At 41.8% G+C, this 21601-nt stretch overlaps 1 long non-coding RNA gene across 2 annotated transcripts; it reads left to right on the forward strand.

Annotated features, from left to right (window-relative positions):
• Positions 1 to 11682: 11682 nt before the first annotated feature.
• On the forward strand, positions 11683 to 13726 carry LOC110911874. Of its 2 annotated transcripts, none has more exons than XR_002577420.2 (3): positions 11683 to 11842; positions 12665 to 13193; positions 13459 to 13726. It is a non-coding gene; the product is annotated as an uncharacterized LOC110911874 (long non-coding RNA). The 2 variants fall into 2 exon arrangements; XR_002577419.2 differs by having other exon boundaries at positions 11684 to 11972.
• The last annotated feature ends 7875 nt before the right edge of the window (positions 13727 to 21601 follow it).

Below are 21601 nucleotides of genomic sequence, written 5' to 3' on the forward strand. Positions count from 1 at the left end.
TCCTTAGAATGATCAGAGATGTATGTTTGAGTTGTGTGAATGTTATGAGCCAATGTGGCTTATTTATAGTGCTCAAAAGCTTTCAAGATCATTACACAACAGTCTACAATTGATCATGGATCATGGGCAGGTGTCCCTAAGGTGTATGGGTCAAGTGTAGGGTGCCCATGCCTCATTTATTGAGGTTTGATCGTTCACAATGCTCAAAAGGCAAGAAACTACAATGTTTCTGCATCTGGGCACTTTACGCGACCCGCATGGGAGTTCCCATGCACTTTTACGCGGGTCGCCTAAAGTTCAAATATCAGGCGTGTAATTTAGGAGGCTCGCGGCCCGCCTACACTTAAGCCTAACCTTCACGCGGGTCGCGAGAGGTCTGTTTTTCAGATTTTTAAAATCTTTTGTAATGATTATCAGAATCCGGTAATTAATAACGAAATCTTTCGTAATGATTTACCTGACCTTTCGGGTTTGAAGGGGTAACTTTGCGGTTTGGCCCTCGGTTATTTACCGATAGGGGCCTCGTGTTATATACCCGCATTATAAAGTCCCCGGTTAGTTTATTAATTATTTGGAAAGCCTTAACTTTCACTGTTGACGCTTTTAACCCTTCTCATACGAATTTGAGTATAACTCTCTCGTTTTAAGACGGAACTTCGCGGACTTTATACAGTATATTCTAGTGAGCGTATAATACTGTTACGAAGCCTTGGGAACGTTAAAGGGTCACTCAGAGGTATAATTAAACATGTTGACACAGTTAACCCCTGTAGTTCGTAATCTCTCGCTTTCTTCCGCGTTTCGCTTCCGTACGATTTATGATTTATTCGTTTGAGGGTACAAGCATTTATTTAGGGTTATTATGCAGTATATTTACCCTTGTTGACATTTATAACCCTCGAATTTATATACTTTCAAGGTTTGTCAAAATTAGTCCTTTATTTATTATAGATGCCACGTGTAATCAAATGACACGTGTTAACACATCATTGGACACAAAAATTCGAGGTGTTACATCCTCACCCCCTTAAAATAAATCTCGACCCGAGATTTACTCAAATAAATAGGGGTACTTTTCTTTCATTGTAGCTTCGACTTCCCACGTATATTCAGGACCTCTACGAGCATCCCATTTGATTTTTACAATCGGTACGTGCTTTCTGCGAAGCTTCTTCACCTGTCGATCTTCAATCGACAAAGGTTTTTCTATAAATCTTAAGCTCTCATCTATATGCACATCTGTGTGTGGAATCACCAATGATTCATCGGCGAAGCACTTTTTGAGATTGCAGATGTGGAACACATTGTGAATTCCATAGAGCTCTTCAGGCAAGTTCAACTTATAGGCGACTGACCCGACCCGTTCAATGACCTCAAAAGGTCCTATGTATCTCAGACTCAGTTTGCCTTTCTTGCCGAAACGCATCACCCCCTTCCAGGGTGACACCTTAAGTAATACCTTTTCACCCACTTCGAAGTGAAAATCCTTACGCTTTGGATCAGCGTAGCTCTTCTGCCTATCGCGGGCAGCCTTGAGACGTTCCCGGATCTGGACAATCTTGTCTGTTGTCTGGAAAACAATCTCTGGTCCTGATAATTGGACCTCTCCTACTTCCGCCCAACAAACAGGCGATCTACATTTCCTACCGTATAATGCCTCGAAAGGCGCAACCTTTATGCTGGTGTGGTAGCTATTATTGTAGGAGAATTCGATCAGGGGTAGGTTCTTATCCCAGTTACCACCTAAATCGATCGCACATGCACGAAGCATGTCTTCTAGCGTTTGGATAGTACGCTCACTTTGACCGTCCGTCTGTGGATGGTAAGCCGTACTAAAGTTTAAACGCGTGCCCAAAGATTGCTGGAAGCTTTTCCAGAAGTGAGATGTGTATCTAGTATCCCTGTCGGAGATAATAGACACAGGTATGCCGTGTAAGGCTACAATCTTATCTACATAAAGTTGGGCTAACATATCGGAGCTATACGTCTCCTTGATGGGTAGAAAATGAGCTGATTTAGTCAGCCTATCGACTATGACCCATATTGTATCGTTTCCTTTCCTGGTTTTGGGTAACTTGGTTATGAAGTCCATAGTTACGCATTCCCACTTCCACCCGGGAAGTTCAGGCTGTTGTAGTAAGCCAGACGGCTTTTGGTGCTCGGCTTTGACTTGAGCACAAGTCAAGCACTTTGCTACGTGGGCGGCTACAGACTTTTTCAAGCCTATCCACCAATAATTCGCCTTCAAATCTTGGTACATTTTGTCTGCACCAGGATGGACTGAGTATTTGGAACTATGGGCTTCCTGGAGAACAACGTCTCGTAGTCCTCCATAAATCGGAACCCATATACGTCCGTTCAATCTAAGAATTCCATCCTTGCTAAGAGTCAACTGCTCCTCAGTTACTCCTAACTTTTCATTAGGATAATTATCTTCCAACACAGCCTCTCGCTGTGCAGCCAAAATCCTTTCAATTAAATTGTTCTTGACCTCAATGCTTTTGGCATTGATTCGAATAGGTTTTACCCTTTCTTTTCTGCTCAAGGCATCGGCGACTACATTCGCCTTGCCGGGATGGTACCTGATTTCACAATCGTAGTCATTCAAGGTCTCCATCCAACGGCGCTGCCTCATGTTCAACTCCTTCTGGTTGAACAGGTGCTGGAGGCTTTTGTGATCAGAATAAATCACAAATTTAACACCATAAAGGTAGTGCCTCCACAACTTCAGTGCAAATACAACGGCACCCAACTCCAAGTCGTGGGTGGTGTAATTCTTTTCATGCACCTTTAATTGCCTTGAAGCATAGGCAATCACCTTGCCCTTCTGCATAAGCACACACCCCATGCCCGTGTGTGATGCATCGCAGTAAACTACGAATTCATCTGTACCTTCTGGTAATGTTAGCACAGGTGCGTTGCTTAACTTTTGCTTCAGTATTTCAAAGGACTCTTGCTGCTTTGGGCCCCAAATGTACTTTTCTTTCTTCTTGGTCAAGGGAGTCAAGGGCGCAGCAATCCTTGAAAAATTTTCAATAAATCTCCGGTAGTATCCTGCTAACCCCAGGAAGCTACGGATTTCGGTAGGCGTCTTTGGCTCTTGCCAGTTCATGACCGCCTCTACCTTAGCGGGATCCACTTGGATACCACGCTCACTCACAACGTGCCCTAAAAACTGAACCTCTCGTAGCCAGAATTCACACTTCGAGAATTTGGCGTAGAGTTTCTCACGCTGTAGTAATTTGAGAATGCAACGGAGGTGCTTCTCGTGGTCTGCTTGGTTCTTGGAATATATAAGGATATCGTCGATGAAGACTATGACAAATTTGTCCAAATACGGCTTGCAGACGCGATTCATGAGATCCATGAACGCAGCCGGTGCATTTGTGAGCCCAAAAGGCATCACTAGGAACTCGTAATGACCATAGCGAGTCCTAAATGTTGTCTTATGTACATCCTCATCTCTGACCCTTAGTTGATGATAGCCCGACCTTAAGTCGATCTTTGAGAAGTAGCTTGCTCCTTGCAGCTGATCGAACAGATCATCGATCCTTGGCAAAGGATATCTGTTCTTTATGGTAACTTTGTTTAGCTCTCGATAGTCGATGCACAACCGCATCGATCCGTCCTTCTTCTTTACAAATAGGACTGGTGCTCCCCAGGGAGATGAACTAGGTCTGATAAAACCTTTCGCCAGCAGTTCATCCAACTGGGTCCTCAGTTCTTTCATTTCCGTTGGAGCTAGCCTGTAAGGCGCCCTTGCTATCGGAGCTGCTCCAGGAATGATGTCTATTCTGAACTCCACTTGTCTATCTGGTGGCAAACCAGGTAGTTCTTCGGGAAAAACTTCGGGGTATTCAGAAATGACAGGAAGATCCTCTATCTTCGGCTTAGGTTCTTCAATTATAACCTGAGCCATGTAAATTACGCAGCCTCTGTTCAAACACCTTGAAGCTTTGAGCATAGATACGTCTTCGGGCAATCCGTACTGCGTATCCCCTCGAATGGTAAGAGATTCACCACTCGGAGTCTTTAGCACTATATGCCTCTTACCGCAAATGATTTGGGCCTGATTACGGGATAACCAGTCCATGCCTAGCACAATGTCAAAACCCGCTAATTTGAAGGGAAGTAGAGATAAAGGAAAAGAATGGTTCCTAATGGATATTTCACATCCTTCTAGAACAGTTGAGACGGTTTCGATCGTGCCGTCTGCTAACTCTACTTCGTATTTCACGTCAAGGGTTTTGATTGGCATATTTAGTAGTTGGCAAAATTTCTGGTCTACAAAGGACTTATCAGCGCCAGAATCGAATAGTACTCTTGCAAATATATTATTTACGAGAAAAGTACCTGTAAGCACATTGTCGCCCTTAACCGCTTCCTTTGCATCCATGCGAAAAACTCTCGCGTTTGACTTCTTTGTCTCTTCCGCCTTCTTGGCATACTTTGGGCAGTTACTCTTGATGTGCCCTTTTTCATTACAACCATAGCAGGTTGCATCCTTGATTTTCTTGCACTCCACAGTCTTATGATCATTGGACTTGCATAGTCCACAGGAAGGAGTCTTTGATTGCGACTGTGAGTTCGATGCGAATCTGCACTTCCCAGAGTGGGGTTTCTTGCAGATCTTGCAGTTGGGCCTTTCACCAGTTTGCCCATCCTTCTTTGCCTCCGACCCTCTATTGCCTTCACCGCTTCCACGGTGCTTCTTCCCTGATCTTCGTGAGGTATCATCCTCACGTTTTCTCTTCTCAGCCTCCTTGTTCCTTAGTGTCCTCAGACGGACAGCGTCTAAAGTTAGAGACAAGGAGAGGTCAGTAACTGACCTGAAGGTCGTCGGCCGAGAAGCCTTTACGCTAGCATTTATTGCAGGCTCTAATCCCCCAATGAAACGGGCGATTCTTCTGGGTCCTGGTGTCACAAGGTATGGAACTAGACGAGACATGGTATTGAAACTCGTCAAATACGCCTGGCAGTCCAGGTTCGTCATCACCAGTGAGACAAAATCAGCCTCTATCTTCTCAACCTCGTGCTGAGGGCAGTAGTTTTCTTTAATGAGAGCAATAAATTCCTCCCATGTCATTTTGTACAAAGCAGACTTACCAGATGCCTGCACCAACGCCCTCCACCACGCCAGGGCCTCGGCCTTAAAAGACTGGGACACATACTTCACCACATCCCTCGCTGCACACCCGCTGATGTCCACAATAGTGTCCATCTCGTCTAGCCAGGTGATGCAATCAACAGCACCTTTCTCCCCTGTAAATTCCCGGGGCTTACATGATACAAAGTATTTGTAGGTGCAACCCTTAGCACTGGATGCATCAGTATATTCTCTATCGCGATGAACGCTGTGCTCAGTGGACGAGTGTTTGTCGTCATCTTGCTTGGGTTCAGAGGGTGGTTTGGAGTGTGTCTTTGGTTTAGAGGGTGGTTTTGACACGGTTCTGCCTTGGGACTCAGTATATTGACGATCAATAGCTGCCTGAACAGCATTGTCAATCAGAGCCGTCAGTTGTGCGCCTGTCAGATGCACTGGCGTATTGTCATAGTCATCTTCATTTGTGTGGCTGTTCTCTCCATTGGGATCCGCCATTGTAACTTGAATCTGTTACAGAAGATAACAAAATTTTTATTTAGGCGATTATTATATAATTGTCTTTTATGACAATTTGTCAACCATGGTGCAGAGACCATATTTGGTTAACTTATTATTTCATTACATATTAGGATTTGAATATATCCTATTTCAGCTATATAAATAGTATTGGCGGCATAAAGCCTAATCATGATGATGTTTTATAATATTAGCCGAGATTTCAGAGAATCAAAGGCATAGAGATTTGAACCGTAGTTCTTTTATCTCTTTCTGACAGAGAGTCATAGACTACCACTGCCTTTTGTCTTTATAAGACAATTATTATGGCCCATAGGCACTACACCTCTAATGGATGTTTTAATATGGTTGGCCCGTAGGCACTAGATCTCAAATGGATGTTTTTTTAATAAGGTTGGCCCGTAGGCACTACATCACTAATGGATGTTTTTTTTTTTTTTTTTTATAAGGTTGGCCCGTAGGCACTACATCTCTAATGGATGTTTTAATATGGTTGGCCCGTAGGCACTACATCACTAATGGATGTTTTTATAATACTGGCCCGTAGGCACTACATCACTAATGGATGTTTTAATAATACTGGCCCGTAGGCACTACATCACTAATGGATGTTTTAATAATATTGGCCCGTAGGCACTACATCACTAATGGATGTTTTAGTAATATTGATCACCTTCATTGGTGATTTAATCCACGATTTATAAATCATTTAGTGGGGTTTGAAATCCTTAAAGGATTATTGTATAAGAATGACGTCCGTGATTTTAACGAATCACATCTGCCATGATCATTAACATGCGTACAGAGGTTAACAGGGAATCAGAATCTTTTCAATTAGGTCGTACCATCTTGACTGGATCTTAAAAGACACCAAGCTAGGTTTCACCTTTTTAAGATTCTTTATCTAGGCAGATCAATATAAAAGGAATGGTTTTGATTTATTTTATACATATTAAAACAAAACGCATAACATACATTCCATAATCTCAAATACAATTACATATTGCCCTAAACGGGTCTTTCAAATAGTACATACCTCCATAGAGGTTTAAAATAAGTGACAAGTCCACACAGGGACTAGTACAAGATAGGTGTCCATGCAAGGACTAAAGATAAGTCCACGTAGGGACTGAAATACGATAAGTTGTCCACACAGGGACTTATTTTAAATTAGAAATTACATTCGTACAACTATTAAGGGCTAATGGTCACGTTTCTTCTTTTTGCCCTTTAGTAGGTTCGCTAAGCCTTTGAGAAATCCTCGGTGGCTCTTTTTCTCTTCTTCGAACTCTCTCTCCACACGATCTAATCGATGGAGTATCTCTTCCTGTTCAGGAGGAGAGAAACGTGGTTGTGGCGCTTGATGCGGAACTGGAGGTCTGGGAGGGATTGGATACCCATGAGCTGAGTAGTCCGGTGGTCCCATGTTTCCGTGTGCTCCGTCAGGGTAGCGCGCATTATATCTTGCCGACACCACATATGGGTCGCGCTCATAGCCGTAGTTGTATTGTGCTTGTGACGGTTCGAACGGGTTGTAAGCCGTTGGACCCGTATAAGCAGGTATGGGTTGGTCATACCCAACTGGTGGCGAATTTTGTGCAGCAGGTGCGGAGTTCGCCTCCTGTATAGGACTTGAAGGTCCTTCTTCTCGTAGTGGCGGATAGTGGCTACTACTAGAATGTCGAGGAGTGCTGAAGTGAATACCCCCTCCTCCTCGTGTAGACATACGAGCATTCGTCCTCCTACGCCTTGGCGGATCAGGTATTACTAGTTGCGCCGGTGGCGGAGGTGGTGGCGTAACTGCCTCAAAGCGTGAATCCTCAGAGGGATCCTATGGATGTCGCGGTTGTTGAGATGTCTGTTGAGGTGGCGTGTAGTACCACTCGTGACGGTCAAACAACGCTTGGAAACTGTTTGGTCCCTGATAAGGTGTGCCATGGAAGGATGACCCATCAGAGACTTCTATCGGATGCGTGGGCGTACCACGAGCTGGTTCAGTAGGATCCTCATCTTCCTCCATGGGATCTTCAGAAAAGTGGTCTTGTGGCCCTAGTGGAACAAAACCTGATGGTTCCTGTATGTAGTCAGCCGGATTAAACTGACCTATGTAGTATGGAGTAGGGTCGTCATAATTCCGGTGTGATACCGAACGTTATAGAGGTATGAAGGAAGGTTGTGGGTTGTTGGGATCATTTTCTGAGTTTGGCCCAAAGGAGTGCCGGTAGGATGGCGTCGAGCTGTGCGAAGTGGAATGCCTCGCGGGTTCGTAAAGATCTCTTCGTCTTTGTGGCTCTTCGCTCCGTGTCATCGAAGGATGTCTTGTACCTGATGGTCCAGCTTCGTTATCGTGATGTGTCACGACTTCTCCTCTGCCTCTTCTTCCCCTTCCCCTTACTCGGAATATAACAGGTGGCATTTTCCTGCTCCAAAATTTATTAAAAATCGAATCGAAAATAAAGACAAAAAGGAGTATTAATCCGAATTTGTCCTAAGTTATTGTCTAGACTCAAGTAGGTGCAATTGTGTCATTGAGATTAAACACAATAGGATAGTGTTTAATTCACTCAACGTTGGCTCTGATACCAACCTGTCACGCCCCGATTTCCACGTGTCCCACCGGTGAGACACGTGGAAATCGGGGTGTGACAGCAAACTTCACCCAATTCGCAGGGGGACACTCACAGACAGCAAAGACGGCTTCGACTTTCTCAATCCAGTGCAGAAGACCTATGGCACCCTCAGTGCCGTTGAAAGGGAGAGGCTTGCAATCCTTGAAAGTTTTGAAAGTACACACATGTGGTTGCGCAGGTGCATGCTGACCTGTTGTGAGAAGCGAAGCGTATAGGTTTAGGGGTAAAAAGACGATGCGGCGGTAGGATCTAAACATCCTAAGATAACGAGTTTACCTCCAGGGTGAGCTGCGAAAGCTGCAGCCACCGTGTTAAGCAGGTTAGTGAATTGAGCCTGAGTCATGTTAATGTTTCCTCTTCCACGTCCACTCATTATCTTCATAATCATAAAACATAGTATGAGTGTGATGTCGTAATGTAGCGAGAATGAGATAGAAGAGGGAGGTGTATCTATCTAACTAGGCACACTGTTACGTATAGCAAAACAAAAAACATAAAGCAAGCAAGCAAGTAAACACTAATCCGAGCTATGAGGTCTAATGTGTTGAGTCTTGCACTTGGAGTGTAGTGTCGTCACGAGTCACGGGTTATAGTCTGGTTTTTCTAAAAAAGATTTTCCCCTTTTTAAAACCAAGTTCACTATAACCAATGGCTTTGATACCAATCTGTCACACCCCCAAAATCCACATGCAGAGTACCACCGCTTGGAGGTGTGACTGACCAGGATCCAGCCACCAATTATACTGAGCAATATAATAAATAACATAAGTAGTACTCACCAACCACAAGGTTAGCGAATATCATAGTCACAGTTCAAAAGTTTTAAGTTTAAGTAACAGTTCAGATAAGTAGCGGAAGCATAGACAAAATGGATTAAAACAAAGTTCTTAGTTCAAGTTTGTTCAAAACCCAACACACGGGTTAGACGACCACTACACATCCGCAAGCTGCAAGCTCCTGAATCACTGGGTACCTGCAAAGCATGCAGTAGGGTATCAACATAATGTTGGCGAGTCCACGAGATGTCAAGTTTTAGTTTTCGAAAACGTAAGTTGTTTAGATAAAGCATTTATAATCACGTTATGGGGAGCTACCCCATCTGTAAGCTCACTAAACTGTAGATACCGAAACTGTTGACGGAAAGTTGTTGTGCCCCGAGTCAATGTCTATCGTCATTGACCAAGATGCAAGGTCTACTAGTTCACGCCCGATCTCCCCCGGTCACGGTGTGAGGTTGTCAAACCTAATAGCGCTATCAACTAATAACCCGTTCGCCCCCGGCGATTAATCGGTACTGTAAGCAGGGACTTAAGGTGATAGAGTTTCGTTTAGCTTGGCTAGTTGTGATTTATAAATAATATCCAAACGTATCTCCCCCGGAGATAGTAAGTACCCATCTGGATTTCCCCCGGAAATAATAGTTCAAAAGTATTTATCCCAAAATTGGCAGTTTGTCCGTGTCCCCCCCCCTGGACGCATGCTGTTAGTGTGTGAACTCACCTTGGGTTGCTCGGCAGATTAGGTTACTTGTCAAGCACGCTGGTCACCACGGCCTAACATGGTTACCAGTATAGGTCAGGTTTGGGTACAGAGAATGTCACGTATATTTTACACATAGCATGCATACAGTTACATGTTGAGTTATTGGGCCTGGTCTACTATTGGATCAGTCAACAGTAACAACTAACACATAGTTCAGTTAAACAGGCAGCCCAAACAATCACGTTATGGCCCAATAACTAAAGTGAGCAGCCCAGTCGAGACAAGGTGGTCTCGACTCGAGAACATGCGGTCTCGAGTCGCAACTAGGAGGTCTCGACTTGTAATGGTTGGTCTCGAGTGGTGCAGGCATGACTCGCAACCCCGGAGATCTCGAGTCCCGTCTCGAGTTGTCAAGATGTGGTCTCGAGTCGAGACCTTGATGGTCTCGAGTCCCTGAAGTCCGTTTTGAAGTTGCTTGGCCCAGGTCTGGAGTCGCAACCGTTGCGGTCTCGAGTTGTAGCTTCATGGTCTCGAGTCGAAACCAGAGGTCTCGACTCGTTTACCTGCCGATTCTGGCACATCTGCCCGCATTGTACTATCCACAGAATTCTGATTTCACGATTTTATGTACTATCCAATAAGGTTTCACAAACATGTTTCTTTGTCTAACAATTAACCAAAATGGATCAAACAACAAGTTTTTCAAATGTTATCAAATCTTCATATCATGTTCAACACATGTTCATCTAGTTCATCTTTAGGGTTTCTATATTATCAAACATGTTCACCCTACATAACCATGCATTCTATGAACAAATAACTTAGATATCAAGATCATCTTGCAAGAAACAAAAGAAACATTTATTTTATAACATTTAACATAATCCAGATGGTCATAAACACTCTTAAACTATCATTCTTTTGCCATTTGAACATCTTAGCAAAACATCGTCATATAATAGTTCACACACGTTATCAAATTTACCAATCAAACAAAAATCATGCAAAAGACCTCTAAGCTAGTCATGTTTCTTATTCATTAACACACATAACTCGTAACACACATTTAACACTAACCGGTTGATGAAAAGGTACCGAGTCAAGGAAGAAGGTGAGAAAATGAAGTGTCCGAGTGATGATGATGAGCTTGACCGATTGTTGTTGCCGATTGAATCTGAGAGAGGGAGAAGGAGGTGAGCTTGATTGCTAGGGTTTTAGTGAGAGAGAGTGAAGGAGTGTGTGTGTGGGAGTGAGTGTGGAAGAATGGTGCAAAATGAGGGATGGTTGGCTTGGGCATGGGTTTTATACTCGGTTTGGGTGGTGCACCCTACAATGGTTCCGAGTGGGTTCAAAGGGGTGTATGGCCCAATCCGGCCCAACCGTTACTGTTTACTCGAGACCGTGTGGTCTCGAGTCGGGTTCGTTGGTCTCGGTTCACTATTATAATCGTATATATGTATATATATGTATTACATGCACATAGTTTAATACAAGGATCACATAGCACACCAATATAATTCACAATTTCCATTTAATAATATATACACACACCTTGCTAATACAAGAAGGTTGCTCGGGAAAACCCGAAGTGTCACAATGCGCTCCAATGTGCATACTCCTAAGCTTCTGTTAATGACGGGCGGCGGGGATGCCGCGAGAAACTCTAGATACGGGTGACCGTGCAGCGCATCCAGAGGCGGTGGCCGCCTCCATCACGGACCCCACGGCACCGGCTGACCCCCCGACGGTGGCCCATCAATATCAATCTGAATCTCATCGTCATCCATAATGAATCTGCAAATAAATACCGTATACGTATAAAAACAATAATAAATAATAATAATAATAATAATAATAATAATAATAATAATAATAATGATAACAATAATAATAATAATTATCATATATATCAATTGACATTAGGTGTTTGCTACAGTATTTGAGGGTATTTTCGCAATTTCATTGCTCATGTAATTAGAGTATCCACGCATCCCATTTGCTTCTCTCCCAACTCACCATAGCAGATTACATCCAGACCAGGTTACCGGCCACCGGGCTACCGACCTTCTTCCATCTTCGTCTCCGCATATTTGCTTCAATTTCAAACCAGGTTAACTTATGTGCCAGTGTAGGGTATGATTTAATTGGATTTTGGTCGGCTTCTTTTCATCGATGTTCTCATGTACATGTGCCGATTTTCTGCTGATTAATTGATTGAATCGGCTGTGACCCGGTTTAGGGTATGCTTTAATTGGATTTTAGCCAACTTCTCTTCATCGTTGTTCTCGTGTATATATTTAAATTTATGTTTTAGTAAATTTGTAAACCTAAATTGGTTTTACTTTTAGGGAAATGATGAACTTTGGTTATTGTTTGACTACTGATTGAATCCTCTTAGACGTTTCGTTGTTCACGAATTTGACACCAACCGTTTTGGATTCATCTAGGGAGTTAGTTTTTAGACTTCAAGTGGATTTCTTCCATGAAATTGAAGCTCAATTGCTATGGTTTTCCAACTAATTTACTTCTGTTACAAATCTGTGTTGCTTCGAGGTTGACAAGTCTTCATGATTGAATGATCGTAGATTTAGATTTATATTGAGATGTGTGAAAAACGGTTGATTTTATAAGATGAATTAAAGGTGCAGGTTAATGAGTGTCGGTGAGGTGTTAAGAGTAAATGAGAAATAGAAGTAGAGTTAAAGATAGGTGGGATTTAAAGGGCTTTTGGGATAGGTGGTAAATGTTGATCATCAAGAAAAGTCAAATCAGTTTAGGATTAACGGAGTTTCTTCTATATCTTTTATTTAGCTCAAAATGAAGTTTTATTTGTAAAGATGTTATCAAAGTGGTAATAAAACAAAGTTAGTATAACTGTTGTTTTTCAGAGGTATACTTGATATAAATTGAGTTCTCTATGATCACTTCTCAGGTTCTTACAAATGCGGACTGAAAAGATACCCTCTTTAGAGCTGGGATCACCAAGAAGCAGAATCGAAGTTCATGTGGAATAGCACAAGATATTTTACTAAAAAACCTAACACAAAAGATGTATCAGTCAACATCAGCAAGTTAATAGCAAGATGGCATGTGTTGGCAGGTATTATAGTGTTAATGCCATTATCAATGAAGCAACAAAACCCACTGAGGTAACTTTCTTCAGTGAAGGCATGGTAGTCCTCTGCCCTCCTCAAGACAAGCTGCGAAGACTTTATAACAAAGCACGGTTGCACCAATCCTAAAACGCTCCCACAACAAATGGCGTCAATGATAGGCGAGGTAAGGCCGATGCACGTCTCGACAAGGAAGGAAGGGCATGTGGTAGTAACAAACGTGACAAAAGCTGAGACAGTAAGCGAATACTATCCAACCTCTCAAGAACATAGCGTCTTGGCAATCCCTCCCACAACACCTAACCCGAAAATCAACCAGAAAAAAACGTCTGCCAGTTGGGTCACCAGGTGCATCACTTAATACCATTTAACAACAAAGCTATCTATTAATTGTGGCTGTATGTCGTGTCTTGCTTAATTACCTAAACGTACGCAACTTGACTCAACTGGTACATCAGTTGGCATCTTAGCTATTGGGATTAGAGGCACTATTTTTAGACTTGCTTTCAACTGTTGTAATTCATAATCGTATTTTCAAGACATTACACTTTGGTTAATGTTAGGCGATAAGTTTTTCTTTAACTAATGTCCCTTTTTTCCCATACCACTGCAGAGTCAAGCCGCGTTGCAAAGAAGGCACATGAAGAAGAATGATCGCTTAGAAGACTGCTTTTTTGGATGGCTGCACCCTGGAACACTGTGTAGCCCGCATCACCTACATCCATAATCTTACAAAAACGCACATAGGAAACACCTTATGTGCAAGTTATCTACCTAACACACTTGGTGTTAGTAAGATAAGTTGTAAACAAATCAATACAAAAACATTTTGTAGGTAGACTAGGCGAGGTAAATAAAACAAAAAAAGTTCATTTAACACACATTAGTTTGGCTTTGGTCATATAATATGATAATGTGTACGCAATCCCGCCGCATCGCGGCGGATATGATAACTCTAGTTATAATAATAATAACAATAATAATAATATTAAAATAATAATAATATAATAATAATAATAACAACAACAATAATAATAATAATAATAATAACAATAATAATAATATAATTTTATAAAAATAATAATAATAATTATAATAACAATAATAATAACAATAATAATAATAATAACATTAATAATAATAATAATATAATTTTTACAAAAATAATAATAATAATTATAATAACAATAATAATAACATTAATAATAATAATAACATTAATAATAATAATAATTAGAATAATAATAATAATAATAATAATAATAATAATAATAATAATAATATTACCAATAATAATAATAATAAACAACAACAACAACAACAACAACAACAACAACAACAACAACAACAACAACAACAACAACAACAACAACAACAACAACAACAACAACAACAACAACAACAACAACAACAACAACAACAACAACAACAACAACAACAACAACAACAACAACAACAACAACAACAACAACAACAACAACAACAACAACAACAACAACAACAACAACAACAACAACAACAACAACAACAACAACAACAACAACAACAACAACAACAACAACAACAACAACAACAACAACAACAACAACAACAACAACAACAACAACAACAACAACAACAACAATAATAATAATAATAATAATAACATTAATAATAAAAAAAAACACTGCCCCGTATATGCCTCGTATAGAGGTAGACGGGGCGTCCTGTTCTACATCTATCATCTTCAACCTCAAGTTCAAACACCCAAACCCACCAAAAACCTAAATTTAGGGCAAACCTACGGTCTAAAGGTAAAAACGAAGCAAAAATTATTAAACTACGGGCTGAAATACGTACCGGGGATGCTTCAATCTTCGAAAATACGGTCCAAATACGATTTTACCCCTGTATAGCCCCCAGTATAGGCCTTAGCCAGGGGTAAAATGGTAATTAACCAATCCAAAAAGATATTTCTGAAATAGTTAATTACCATTTTACCCCTGAATGTGGCCTATACTGGGGGTTAGTCAGGGGTAAAATGGTAATTTATTAAATGCTTTTTTAATTATTAGAAAAAAACCAAAGAGTTGCCGCCCATCGTATATGACACGTATAGTACTATACGTGTCGTCCATTCTTTAAAATTACCTTTATGCCCCTAATTACGGCCTATACTGGGGGGTTCTCAGGGGTTTAATAGTAATTAATTAAAAGCTTTTCAAAATTCAAATTTAAAAAAAAAAGAAATCTTGCCGCCCACAATAGACGACCCGTCCAGCTCTATACGAGGCGTCCATGTTTGTTAAATTTACTTTTGCACCCCTGGAATGAGCCCCCATGAACTCTGATCCATACCTAAGCCCACAACCACAGACCGAAACCCACAATGACCGTCCGGCCTCACATCTCGTATGCACGAGATGTGCGGGTGAAACACTGGCGGAATGGCAGACTTAAACTGTTTGATGATTCCTACGTTCTCGTCCCCAATTATTAAAGGAAATACATGATTATCTCGTGTCTCTTTCTTCTTAGAACTCTTTGAATGGCTTAGGCTCGCTTTGGGTTTTTGGGACCTTATAACCGACTATTGAGAGGCATGTGACGGAACGTACGAGCTGTGGCGAGGGTTATCGTAGTTAATTTGTTGGGAACCTTCAAAGCACGTGTTTGCATCACCGAAGGAGCTTCTCCTCAATTCTTCATCTATACGAGAGGCCTCGTCCAACCTTTGTTGTACCTGCTTTGTTGTTGGTCGGCCACGAGTATTTTATTGGACAACCGGTGGTTTCTTGGTAGATTTCTATTGAGTCAACACCGCTTTAATCTTTGACATCAGGTTTTTTTGCTGAGCTGGGGGGTGCAACTCTAATTGTTGTCTAACAATATTTAGCTCTTCGACCACGTCAACGTCATTGTCTATCAATTTACAACTTTGGAAGTTAAGCTTTCGCCAGAAGACGTCTATGTCTTCGAGTTGAATCGGACGCTCTGCACGGTTAAAAACAACATTGTTTAAGTCACATGATTAACGGAAATATATCACACAAGTGTTGTACGTTTAACAATTATTACCTGCACGCATGTACTTTTCTAGCCTACATGCACACGGCAACCCACAACTGTTCCACATTTGGCAACCACATGATGAATGATAGCGCTCCAAGACATCTAGCTTCCTAACTGTCCGGGATGGGGGGTGCCTCACCACCGTATCCACCATATCCTCCAACGTCCGGATTGTTTTGATGAACGTAAGGACCGCCCGGGGAAATGAATTGCTGATGACCACCGTCTCCTCCGTATCCACCGTATCCACCATATCCAGCATATCCACCGTCTCCTCCGTATCCACCGTCTCCTCCGTATCCACCGTCTCCTCCGTAAGAATATTCACACCCGTATCCATAATCCGGATACCCTTGTTGCATCAGATAACGTGGTTGACCAACATGGCATGAGTCATCTACAGGGGATGTTTCATCAACAGGGGTATGTGTGTTCAAATCTAGAAACAGTCTGTTTTGTTTTCCTTGTATACTAGACACAACCTCTTGCTCGTTAGAATCGGGAACGCCAGACTCCTCCAAAAAATGGTATCATCATTAGTAAATAATAAACTAAAACAACAAGTAATTAAAATAGTTAAGCTAATAACTATTATCGAGACGCTTTCGGGCACCCAGTTGTCGCTAGAATACTGCCCGAATGCATAGTTTCCGTCCCAGTATGATGACATTTCAACACTTCGGGATGATAAGAACACGAATGCAAACAACAAGAGTTTGTTTCGAAGAGATAGTAGAAGAAACAGAATGAATACATGAGTGGACCAACAATGCATTGTATCTTGCACTTTATATGAAAAATAAACGCCTCGTATAGCCCTAGACGCCCCATATTGCTTTATGTCACATGCCAGACACATAGTCACATCAGTCGCTAAGACGCCTTGTATAGGGCTATACGAGGCATCTTAGTGCCCGTGTATTGCTCCCTCGTACCGGCCTAGAAGCCCCGTCTGATGTGACGTTGTACGAGGTTCAGTGGTTGGTCGGATAAAGTAACCCTAGATGCCTCGTATAGGCCTATACGAGGCGTCTATACGAGGCGTCTAGAAGGGTGTGGAAATAGGGGTTTGGGTGTGTGAATATGTAGACCCTTTAAGAATAATGCAAATGGGAAACGTTAGGAAACGTTTACTCAACGATTGGAAGCAAGTTTGAGGATCAAGATGGGTGTTTTCTACTCTGTTTTTGCAAGAAACATGCTTGGTTCGGTTAAGTACTCTTTTTTGGTAAGTTTCACATAAAAAGTTACATGCTTTTGATGTTTTATGAGTAAAATAACGAGATCTTGCCCCTACGGTAGCGGATTTACCCCCAGACTCAGGCTTGCTGGGTGGCGGTCTGCGAGGTGGGATCACCTCGGCGGTTGGGAGGACCGTGGAATATCACCCCCCCCAACCTTGAAATCTTGACGTAAAACATGGATTGAAATGGAATTTCGCCCGTCAAAGTTAGGGTTTTCTGTAGTAAAAACGAAACTATGTAGTTTCTCTTAGTCCGTAGTCGTGCCTCTTTTAGGCGTTTTTTACAAATAAACGCCCCACCACGCCGGTAGTTCCGCCCCCATGGGCGTTGGTTTGAAGATTTTGGGCTGGAGCGTGCTATATTCAACGCCCAACTTCAATTCTTTGGCCAATCACATGCATTCTTCTTTTCTTGCCCAATCACATGCATTCTTCCTTTTAACATATTACCCACATCCCCATTACACCCATTTTAGAAAAACGCCCTATAAAGCCCCTTGCTAACTGGATCGCCACATGGCGCAAAACGCCCAAGGGTGGGGTTTCTTCCACTACGCATGGTCTTAGACTATGGGGTATAGGGCGGGGGTTGGGGCGTGGGTTGGGTACAAACGCCCAAGTCACCACCTCGGGTGGGCTTGGGTTTCGGCGTGGCCCCTTGGGCGGGGGTTTCAGCCCGGGCGTTGGGCGGGCCTAGCGTTCTTCCGTGGTCGGCTCTCATTGACTGGATTGGCTAGGCTATAGGTCGCTACCCCAGCCTATAATAATTTTAGGCTTTTTTTTTTTTTTTTAAATTTGTGTGTATTTTTATAATAATTGAAAAAAAAATTATAACACGTGGCCAACCCACACGGGCTAGCCGCGCTTCGCCATACCGACCCAACATGCAACTGACCAGCGGTGCCCCTCGAAGTCCACGTGTCAACCCATGCCCTAAACCCATGCCCTAAACCCCCGCCCCACTATACCCCACGTTCTGATAAGATAGTTTCTCTTATGAGATAGTACGTTTATCTTGATAAATTCTCTTACAAACTTTGATAAGTTGACATCGGGGCTAAACACCATTGAATTAGGTTAGGTTTGATGCTTGCACAGTGAGTTCTTAATGCCCATTTTGTAGCTATAAACTTTTTGGGTTGATATGCATGTAACCTCAAAAGATTTATGAGCCAAAGTACTTGATTGACTAATGATATGTGCTTAATATTGATTGATAGCAAGTTGATTGCTTATCGATGTTTATTTGAAGTTTTAAAAAGGTTAACTGATTAATGATTTGATGTTTAACGATTTGACGACGAGTTGGTGAATTAACGAAAATGTATTGATGTTACTAATCTTATAACCTGTGAGCGCGACAACGTAGCATGCTCGTGGCCTTATACTGTGGTACGCCTGTTTGTTCAGTCCAGGCAATTTAACTGTGAAGTTTACCTCACAATTGATGTTTAGTGACATTAATGACTAGCGTGTATTAGTAATGTTAAATAAAAGGAGTAAATTTCAAATGATTCCAGATTGATGCATTAGAAATGATGGGGAAGGACTCAGGTTCGACTCTTGATCCCATCCTAGTTTTCTATTACAGTGCATTTACTCCAGAGGGTCGGATCTTGTGGAGGGTGCAACTCCTGTCATGTGGCAGGAGGCTGGAAATTTTCTCGGGGACAGCATAGCGCCCCTCTCGACCAGGCGTGGGCCCGGTTAAGACAACATAGTCCTGGTAATGAGTGGTGGCGGGCCTGCGGCTTGCGGGTGTGAATTAGCCGTCTGTTGTGAAGTTCACCTGTAAAAAATAAATAAATAAATAAAAGGAGTAAATTACAAAACTCGTCCTTTATGTTATTACCATATTGCAAACTATATCATTTATCTTCAACATAAACAAGAAACGTACTCGATGTTTGCAAATCCTTGCATGTTACGTCCTTTAGTCCTAACACAATTAGTTTTCATGGTTAAATTTGACTAAGTCAACCCCACATAAGGGTATTTTGGTCATTTTATCCTAAATGCTAAAATAAATAATCATAAAACAATAAATAAAACAATTTTAAAATTATATATAGAGTTAATTGCTCGGATGGTCCCTGTGGTTTCATGTTTTTTCACGTTTAGTCCCCATCTTTTGAAAATAACATGTATGCTCTCTATGGTTTGTCATTTTGTTACTCGGATAGTCCCCTAACATTTACTCTAGGGACTATCCGAGTAACAAAATGACAAACCATAGGGAGCATACCTGCTATTTTCAAACTAACTGACATCTACTCAGGGACTATCCGAGTAACAAAATGATAAACCATAGGGAGCATACCTGCTATTTTCAAAAGGTGGGGACTAAACATGAAAAAACTCTTATATATATGTATATATACCTATAAATATATAAATATATACAGACACCACATACATAACTCCCACCACCACAACCAACCTGCCACCACCACCATCACCGATCTGCCACCTCCACCACCGATCTGTCTCCTCTCTCTTCACACACACTTTCTCCATCTAGAACCACCACCACCCCACCATGTGTCACTGCCACCACCACCACCACCGATCTGCCTCCTCTCTTCACACACACTTTTCAAAATCGAAAAAAAATTCACCAAGGCAACACATCTGCTTAACCTCTCATGGCTCCATTACTCTGATCTTGAAATCAAAATCTCACAAATTTTATCTAAAAATTTAAACTTTTTTGTTCATATGTTGATCAAAATCTATAAAAAAATACATGTCAATGGGAACCATCAATCTAACAGCCAAACCTTTATTCCCCAAATCAAAGATCCACATATTTCTTCCTCAAAACAAGGACCCCCAAATTTATTTATTGAACCTGGTCGCTGAAGGAGGGCGATGATGCTAGCCGGATTCTTGTTATCATCGTCATCTAGACACCGCCGCCGTCGAACTTGCCGAGAACGGCTTGCAGCCGAAGTCGTCACCGCTAGGGTTTGTGGCAGAACCCTAGTATATGAATTAACACTATTATCAATATCAAAATTAATTCATCACCATGAAATATGTTCCCATTCCCCTCCTTAACCCCCATCCCGACCACCGTCAATTTGTGGTTTTCGAAATCTCAAGCTTAATCATCTCCCTTCTCTAATTTACATTTTCCAATTTCACCCCCTTCTTCAAGTACGGTCAGAGTCGGCCACAACTCCGACAGTCATCCACGGCGGCTCAGGTGACGGTTGCTACAGCGCCACAGATGGGGGTGGGGTGGTGGTGTTATTGGTGGCAGGTGGGTGGTGGTGCCGGTGGTTGTGGTTGTGACGGTGGTTGTCGTGGGGGGAGGGGTGGTGGTTGAAAGGTATAAAACTTGGTGTTGACGAGGTTGGCTGGGTTGAGGCTATGGTCATTTAGGGTTGAGGTGTTAAAGAAGAATGGGAGAAGATGAAGAAGATGCTGAGTAAGGAGAGAGAGATCTGGTAGGGGGAGAGAGAGTTAAGGAGTGGATTGGATTTTTAATTTATAAATTTGATTGAACAGGGTAAAATGACCAAAATACCCTTATGTGGGGTTGACTTAGTCAAATTTAACCATGAAAACCAATTGTGTTAGGACTAAAGGACACAACTTGCGAGAGTTTGCAAACATCGAGTACGTTTCTTGTAAATATTGAAGATAAAGGAACAGTTTGCAATTAGGGACATACATAAAGGACGAGTTTTGTAGTTTACTCTAAGAGAAAAATGCTCGGATAGTCCCTGTGGTTTGCTTCATTTTCACCTTTAGTCCCTAACTTTCTAAAATTACAGCTATAGTCCCAAAATTTTGCAATTTCATTCTTGAATAGTCCCTAACGTGAATGTGGGTTAACTTTTTGTGTTAAGTGTGTGAAAAATTACTAAAATACCCTTAATATTAAAAAAATTAAAACATTAAAAGATTATAATAAATACATATGGGACCCACCCCATACCCTTCACCCTCACCCTCACACTTTTCTCTTATTCTTCATCATACCCTCATCTCTCTGCAACAACAATGGCGGTAACAGACTTGTTCGCCAGAGAAATCACCACCGAGCTACTCAAAATGATAATAACAATAACCCGAAAAACCTATTTACGCAAACCAATCGCCCAACAACTCATCCTCACCGTCAACTAACCGTTACCAATCATAACCGAAATCAAATACTCCGGCGTCGAATTAACCCAAACCCGTCAACACCAACTCGACAAAATCTCCATGTCACACCCCAACCGATGGCGGAATCATCGGGGCATGGCACTGAGCGAAACAGATTATCCAGAAGTCTCCATAACAATTATTATTACTATTCAATTTATATAATACGTCCCATACCATACCTTAAATAGTAAACAAATTATTACAGATAACATCAAGTCAAATATTCTGTTCCGACAACTCAGATTTAAATATAAAAATTGTTCAAATGCTTCTAGAGGCACGATCTGCAAGATCTACAGAT

This window comes from Helianthus annuus, chromosome 15 (assembly GCF_002127325.2).
Source record: "Helianthus annuus cultivar XRQ/B chromosome 15, HanXRQr2.0-SUNRISE, whole genome shotgun sequence".
NCBI classification, from domain to species: Eukaryota; Viridiplantae; Streptophyta; class Magnoliopsida; order Asterales; family Asteraceae; genus Helianthus; species Helianthus annuus.